The sequence below is a fragment of the Typopeltis vanoorti genome, chromosome 10 (assembly GCF_054136105.1).
Source record: "Typopeltis vanoorti isolate ZY-2024b chromosome 10, IOZ_Tvanoo_1.0, whole genome shotgun sequence".
In the NCBI taxonomy this organism is placed as follows: Eukaryota; Metazoa; Arthropoda; class Arachnida; order Uropygi; family Thelyphonidae; genus Typopeltis; species Typopeltis vanoorti.
The window spans coordinates 34,487,084-34,495,440 of record NC_143558.1 but is presented as its reverse complement, the minus strand read 5'-3'; the positions used below and the strand labels follow the sequence as shown (position 1 = coordinate 34,495,440).

The following is an 8,357-nucleotide window of genomic DNA, read 5'->3' as shown; positions in this document are numbered from 1 at the left end:
TTTTCCAAAAATCTTTTCCTAATTAAAATTCATTGTTTTTTATTTATATTGTGTCGTGTCTTCTATTTCTCTACTACTTATGCGTACTCTCAAATCGTCCACTCAAATCCCCCCCCCCCCAAGATTAAATCCCGAGTCCGCTACTGTTCCACTCAGTATTCTTTTAGTCTATTCTTATTTTATTATAAGAATTTTTTAAAGCCTTTATTATTGTTCTTGTTTTAATACATTATTTTGCTATTTTATTATTTTTTTTCTCCGTCAATGTTATTTGGAATGGCGTGCGATGTCGTGGTTAATTTAAACGCATGAAAACATTGTCAGTTTGTGTTGTCCTATCGTTGATAGTTTGTTGTGATTTGTTTCTCGTGTCAGGTAATATGCGAGTTTTTTTTTTTTTTTTTTTTCCCTTCCCTTTAATGGCTATTCTTTTATAGGCAAAGTATATTCGCTTTTCACAGTGTTAAATGACTGGTTAGTTTAAAAATTGAGAAAGAAAATTTTCTGCTAGGAATTCGAAGTTTTTGTGGGGACTTACCTTGTGTTCGTATGAATTCTTAGACTTTTGTGCTATTAAGGGAAATATTTACAGCAAATGGTTGTTAAGAAACAAGTTTTATAATCTTAGGTATTTTTAATAGTCCCTTATGATGTTTCAAAATATCAAGCGAATTTTTTATTTAATATTCTTTGCGATACCTTTATAAAAAAAAAATTGTATTTCGGACGACGGGGAAAAAAAAAGCTTGACAGACTGCCGAGTTTCAAGTTTGCCACGGTGTAGTAGAAGTTGGCATTTAAAACATAAAGATATGTAGGATATCTACCCTTCTTACAATAAGAACTTAAAAATGAAATACCGAACGAAAGAAATTCATCTGTTTCAAACATTTACAAGCCAAAATCAAACAGGATATTCACGTATATATGGTTGTTGACTTACTCACCTGATTTCTTTTAAATCATTGCAATGCTGTGATAAATTACCATACTATAGCAGAGATGATATATCCAATCTCAACATGTAGTGTGGGAGAAGTATAAGAAAAAGATCGAGCTATTTTTTTTTTTTAAACCTACATTGCAAGTTTAAGGCATTCCACTTAATTAGTCATCTGTATAGATTCTGTGCCAATTTAGCAGCCAGCTGTATGTTAATGATTTCATCTTTTGCTTTGGGAGAGCAGATATTTTCTCTTTCCAATAATACTCCAGCCACAACTATGGAAATGCAGATTAAAGGAAGGACAAAGACTTTCCAAGGGACAACTATTTTGATATATTAATGGCAGTTAAACAGCCCAAAGAAATTGAGCAAGCTAGACTGTACTGTTAACAGGACCATAGTTATTGAATTTCCTGTTAGGATATTGAATAAAATCTAAATAAAATATAAAATACAATCTGCATACTAAATTCAGACGTTTTATAACTTTTCCATATTGCATTTTTGTACTGAAAAGATGGACAGATTTTCTTATGTGTCTTTAGAAGAAATTAAAACAAATTATATATTATATACCTGGTTATTTGCTAGTATTTAAATGCTGATCCTATGACGTAGTTCACTTTATTTTTTTACAAGTCTATTTTCAAGGCCTATGAGTATGGCTAAACCAAATGGTAGACATTTCCCTCACTAGTTATGTGTGTGTGTGTGTGTGGGGGGGGGGGGGGTTACATATATATATACCCAGGACTACTATACTCATGTTGTTATTATATATACAGGCACCTTAATTTTTAAACCATTAATCAACATTTGTCAATACCATCAACTTCATCAAATTAATTGATAAAGTTGATGTAGATATCCTGCAGGAAGATGTAAATAAATTTGCACTGTGGGCAAAGGATAATGACTGTCAATTTAATATTGCAAAATGTAAAGTTATACACTTAGAGTTGAAAAGGTTGCATATGGTGTATCATATACAGATGAGGAGAAGATCTAGAGGCAAGTGACAAAGATGGTAGCAGGTCTATGGAATGAACTCTACAAGAACAGATTGAAGATTTGTGGGTTACAGAAACTGGTTGATTCATGGAAAATGGGTGATATGATTGAGGCATACAAATTACTCGGGGGATTTTACAAGATTACTTCAGAGGAAATTTTTCAGAACAGTCTGGTGGAAGGAGAACCAGGGGCCATTCATGGAAACTGAGTAAGAGTGTTAGAACTAGTGTTCGTGTGTAGAGGCTTAAGTGCTGTGAGGACATCATGTTGGAGGCTTAATGGATTTTTTACAACACTCAAAAAGAATTAAAATAGAATTTAATACTTCCTATATTTTGTCCTAGTCACTAGGACATCTACGGGGATTACAAAAACAATTAATGTAACATGCACACACAAATCTTACAATACTAAGCCCAACCACGTGGGTGACACTAAAGTCCTATCTAGGTGGAGTGCCCTCTAAGGGCGGTAGTAGGCGGCCTGGAATGTAAGGTGGGATCTCTGGTGATGGGTGTTTCCCAAATCTTCGGAAGCTTAATGCAACCATATTTATTAAGATTTGGTTGGTTTCTGAGAGCTGCTGCTGCTTCTAAGAAAAGTCTCTCTTTCTTGAATTTGCTGTGGTGGAGCATGGTGGTGTCCATAACATGGTCAGCCAAGCCTGAATGGCCATAGTTGTGTTTACAGATGTAAGACTTGTGTTCCTCCAGGCGGATGGATGCTGATCTGCCTGTCTGTCCAAAGTATGCCAGCTTACAGGAACAGGGTACTTTGTAAACTCCAGGTAGCGAGAGAGGAGGGAGCTGATCTTTTGTAGAACGGATAAGGGTAGCAAGTTTGCGGTAGGGCTTATATTCTGTGTGTAGGTTGTACTTTTTTAGTATCTTGGCTATTTTTCCAGATGTGCCACGGATGTAGGGTATGGTGATGGCATTTTTAAATTCTTGTTGACGAGAATTAAATTCTATTTTAATTCTTTTTGAGTGTTGTAAAAAATCCATTAAGCCTCCAACATGAAGTGTTAGAACTAGTTTTTTTGCTTGGAGAGTAGTGGGTCAGTGGAATATGTTGCCAGAGTCTGTTGTGGATGCCATGACTGTGAATGTTTCAAAGCAAAGTATGAGAGATATTGTGCAAATGTTAGATAGTTCTTGACATGATGTTTAGAGCCTCTCTTGATGAGTCTAAGGACTCCTTGGAGTAGCTGGTAATAATAATATTGATGGTATTGGTTTGCAGAAAATTGAGGTTAGAGACTTTGGGATAATGGTGGACAAAGGGTTAAACTTTAATGGGCATATTGCAAAAGTTGGTAAAATAGCTCAATGAATTACTTGGAGCAGTGCCGTAATAAGGGTGTGGCAAAAGAGGCACCTGCTACAGGTGCAACTAGGTTTGGGGCACAAAATGTTAAAAATTAATAAATACAATATAAAACAGCAGACTTTTATATCTATTTTTAAATTATGGCAATACTCTGCTTTAGACTCACACAAATTCTGCAACTCATTTTGATGGTGTTAATAAGTATTTAACATATTGCATTTAGTAAAATTTAATTTGTTACATTTCAATTTTTCAAAATGTTTGTCATTTTTGGGTTGGGGGGCGCAAATTAGACACTTGCCACAAGCGCTTCATACCCTCGTTACTGTACTGACTTGGAGTTGAAATATACAAGTAAAGATAAGGAAGTTGTTATCCCTCTTTATAAAGCTATGATTTGGCCACATCTTGACTTGCACACAGATTTGGTCACGTCTGTTTCTTGGGGACCAGGAGGCGGTCCAAAAGATTCTGAGACGAGTAACCATGATGGTGACAGGTCTGTGGAATACTCCTTACAAGGATAGGTTAAAGATTTGTGGGTTACAAAGTTTAGTTGATAAACGGAAGAGATGGAGCATGATCGAAACTATATATTAAAGGGCGTTTATAAATTCATGTTGGAGGTTTAATGGAATAATTATCAACACTGAGAAAGGATTAAAAATAATTTTAATACTTCTAATATTTCGTCTCTGTCACAGAGACATCTTCTGGGATTACAAAAAACTTTTGTAACAACACACATACAAAAACAACAGTAGTGAGTGAAACTGAAGTCCTATCTAGGTGCTGCTCTTATCCGTTCTACCAAAGACCAGCTCCCTCCTCAGTGCCTGGAGTATATAGAGTACCCTGTGCCTGTAAACTGGCTTACTTTGGACAAACAGGCAGGTCAGCATCCATTCGGTTAGAAGAACACAGATCTTACATCTGCAATCACGATTATGGTCAATCTGGCCTTGCAGACCATGTTTTGGATACTACCCACAGGATCTCCTGGAAAAAAACGACCATGCTTCACCATAGTAAATTCAACAGAGAAAGACTGTTTTTTGAATCTGCATCGACACTCAGGAATCAACCTAATTTAAACAAATATGGTTGCATTAAACTTCCCAAAATTTGGGAAACATTAATTATTAGAGATCCCTCTTTGCGTCCTAGGCCACCTGCCAATGCCTATAAAGGCACACCACCTAGATAGGACTTCAGTTTAACTTGCTACTGTATTGCTTTTGTGCATGTGTGTGTGTTGTTACAAAACATTTTTTGTAATCCCAGAAGATGTCTCTGTGACAGAGACGAAATATTGGAAGTATTAAAATTATTTTTAATCCTTTCTCAGTGCTAATAATTATTCCATTAAACCTCCAACATGAATTCTGCACAGCACTTAAGCCTCAACACACGGCTTTTATAAAATTGATGCAAGTGAAATTTTTCAGTATCTTACAAATAGTCAGAGAATTAGGGACCATCTGTGGAAGTTGTGTAAGAGCGTGTGGTTAGTAGGGGGGGAGGTGTCAGACCAGATTTTTTGCATGGAGAGTGGTGATTGAGTGGAATGCATTGCCAAAATTGGTTGAGAGTTCCCAGACAGTGAATGGATTGAAGGAGAGGTATGATAGGATTTCTGTGTATGATTGTTGATTTGGGTCTGATGCGATGAGTCTCTGGACTTCATGGGGATGCTGTAAATAATAATACTACACGTGCATGCGTACACACACATTCTCTCTCCCCATTCTATTCCACTCAGTTACCATTCTCCAAGCAAAAGAAATTAGTCCTCACTTCCTTGCTAATCACCCTCTTATTCAATTGTGGATGACCTCTAGTTTTCCTCGCATTACTCATGTAATGATTTCATCCACATCAATCCTGTAAACTCCTTAAGCAACTTATGTCTATCATATCTCCCCTTATCTGCTAAGTAACCAGCTTGTGTAACCCACAAGCACCTCCAAATCTTTGGCTTCATCAAGTTCCTGGAGTGTGTAGTCCCATCAATATGGTACACAGATGGTAGGTAATCTTTTCACTCCAACATGCATAACCTTACACTTTGCCACATTAAATTAGTATCTGTTTGTTTCAATAATGAAATCCTGCAAGTAGGCATATTTAAAAAATTATAATACTGGAATAAACTCATGTAAAATATTATTTTATTAGTATAATTTTCGCCTAAGTTTCAAAGGCATTTTCATTACATGTAAAAAGCTAATCAAGTAATAACTGACAATTCCAAAATGCACCACCTAATTAGCTAATGTAAAATGACTAAAAAAAAGTCATGAAATTTCCTAGCTTATGTGCGTGCACACACAACACAAATTAAATAAGAGTTAGTACTTTTTAAATCGGCTAATCTTTCTTATCTCCCACAAAGGGGATAGTCTTAGACCATTGGATCTTTTTTAAGTTAAGAGAGTGAAGTAAAGTTTCACATGTTTTTTTATAAAACTGTTCCAAGAGGAACTAACTTTTGTGAAGGACTCTTGTTTTGTTCCAATGAACTTTGTCTATTGTTGATAGCTTGCTCTACAAGTCCAGACTGTTTAGGCCCAAGATATTGGATATAAGACTTGTGTTCTTCTAGCTGAATAAAACCAGATCTTCCTGATTGTCTCCACCTTTCTCACTTCTCCAGAGGACAAGCTTTCACATTCTCAGTTATCCAAATGTCTACCAGATTCCTTGCTCTTGTGGGTTATCTTATTTTGGACAAAGAGGAAGATTGCTCTTATTCGGCTAGACGAACACAAGTCCTATATTCAATACCTTGAGCCTGAATAGTCTGGATTTGCAGAGCATGCTATCAACACTGAACATAAAGTTCACTGGAACAAGACGAGTCCTTCAAAAAAGTTGGTTCCTCATGGAATCGATTTATAAAGAAACGTGAAACCTTACTTAAATCTCCTAACTTGAACAGATCCGATGGTCTACGTCCATCCCCCTTTTTGGGAGATAATATGTTAATGACCTTTTCTAGTTTTTATCTTACATTAGCTACTTAGGTGGTGCTTTTTGGAATTGCCAGTTATTGTTCGATTCGTGCTTTTTACGTATACTGAAGATGCCTTTTGATACTTGGCGAAAATTATACTAATAAAATATTTTCAGTTTATTCCGGTATTATAATTTATTTAAATTGACATCCATTCTCCTTTGCCCATACTGCCAGTCTATTGAAATTATCCTCTAAAATATCATATTGACTATTGCTCTTCTCGATTTTGCATCATCTGCAAACAACTGAATATTTCTCCTCAGATTATTTTCTGTATCATTAATGAACAAATAAAATAGTATGTCTAAGTTCAGAGCCCTGTGGCATGTTAGTTCCAGGCCATATACAGGACTGTGCACCTGCATAAACTGTCTAATATCTCTCCATCAACACTCTCTTATTCACAACACCACCTTCATATCCACTTGATATAACTTATGTATGAGGATTTCATGTGGTATTCTATCAGATGCCTTTTGCAAAGTCCAACAGTATGACCGTAACCATTGCCTTTTATCAAAGTTGGCTGTCATCTTATTATAGGATGTAAGTTACTGAGGCATGACCAATCCTTCACAAAACCATGCTTTCCCCCTGTCCCCCAATACAATATCCCATTCCTATCCACCCCGTCCTGAATTTTGTCTTTAACCAATTTCTCTAATAATTTGATGACAACTCCTGAAATATTAAGTAGGCTATAATTAGCTACTTCTGTCTTGGGAGTCTAACACATGCACGTGTCATTGGGTCTTGAATAAGCCCAAATGTGCAATGAAAGTTTAGGTCGACGCTAAATTGCCAGCCTGGTTGGCCGAGTGGTTAGCATATCCGCTCTCCAGCCAAAAGGCTGCAGGTTTAAATCCTGCCTTGGGCATGGATATTTGTGAAAATAGTGGTGGTGGTTGGGGATAGATGGCACGTAGTGGAGACAGAGTTGTAGAGCAGGTGCTCTCCCTTGATGAGTCTTTGGACTCCTTGGAGGTGTTATGCAACAATAACCACCTTTATGCAATGGTACTATTTTTACTTTTTTCCATTCCTTTGGTACTCTGCATGAGCTGAGACTCAGATTAAACAATCCAGTTAAAGGAACTACCAATTCTCTAGTACATTCTTATAATGCACAGGCTGATTTGTTGTTTGTGGTATAATGGATATCATATCTGCCTTATACAGAAAGTCCCAAGTTCGATCCCTGACAGATACATGAATTTTTTTGAAAAAGTGACGAAAGCATGTTTTCCAGGTGCGAAGATAAAGGATGTTAGTGATGCTGTAAGTATGCAGAAGAATGGAGCGAACAAGTTAATTGTTTTGGCTGGCACAAATGATTTGAAAGGTGAGAAATATGCAATGAGAGAAGATGTGAAAGAGTTGTTAGTGGAAGCTAAAATGAAGAGCAAGAAAGTAAAGATTGAATCTCCTGCCTCGGTATGATAGGACAGAACTGAGAAGGGCCATGACTATCAATGAGAAGATTGTTCAGGAGGAATGATGTGCAGTTTATTGATGTTTGGAGTGAATTTGATTGATGAAAGGACTTGTACGTGCTTGACAGACTACATTTAAATGGTTTTGGAGTTCGATGTTTAGAGAAAGTGTTGTTTAGTGAGTGTAGTAGTGTAAAACCAGGGAAAATAGATATTAAGGAGGATTAAATCAAGCATATGTCTTCCCCCTCTGATAAATGAGCATGTGTACAGTAATGATTATGCAATGCCAAATGGGATTGTACAGGTTTCTGATTTGAATGGGTTGGTAATGACATCACACAAGAGTAACTATGGATACAAAGTTATGGATGTTGAAATGCATGTATAAAAATGCAAGAAGTATCAAAAATTAGGGTGAGGAGTTTTTGGCATTGCTAAGCTCAACTTGGCCAAAATTGCAGGCATCAGTGAGACCTGGTTGACTGAAAATGATATAGTTACAGGGATAGAATGTAAAGGGTATTGCTGACGATAGCTGTAGAATTACAACCCATAAAATTAGATGTTAAAGAGGATTTCAAGTCTGAGGGAGACAGTTCATTTGGAACTGTCT

General features: G+C 36.6%; 1 protein-coding gene across 1 annotated transcript in view; it reads left to right on the top strand.

Moving 5' to 3' along the window:
• The first annotated feature begins 273 nt into the window (after nt 1-273).
• Nucleotides 274-8,357, top strand: part of spn-E (tudor domain containing 9 protein spindle E) — a 469,695-nt gene continuing 461,611 nt past the window's right edge. Inside the window, exon 1 of the mRNA XM_090399558.1 lies at nt 274-375. The gene's annotated coding sequence lies outside the window, so the exon portion shown is untranslated. The remainder of the gene's footprint in view (nt 376-8,357) is intronic.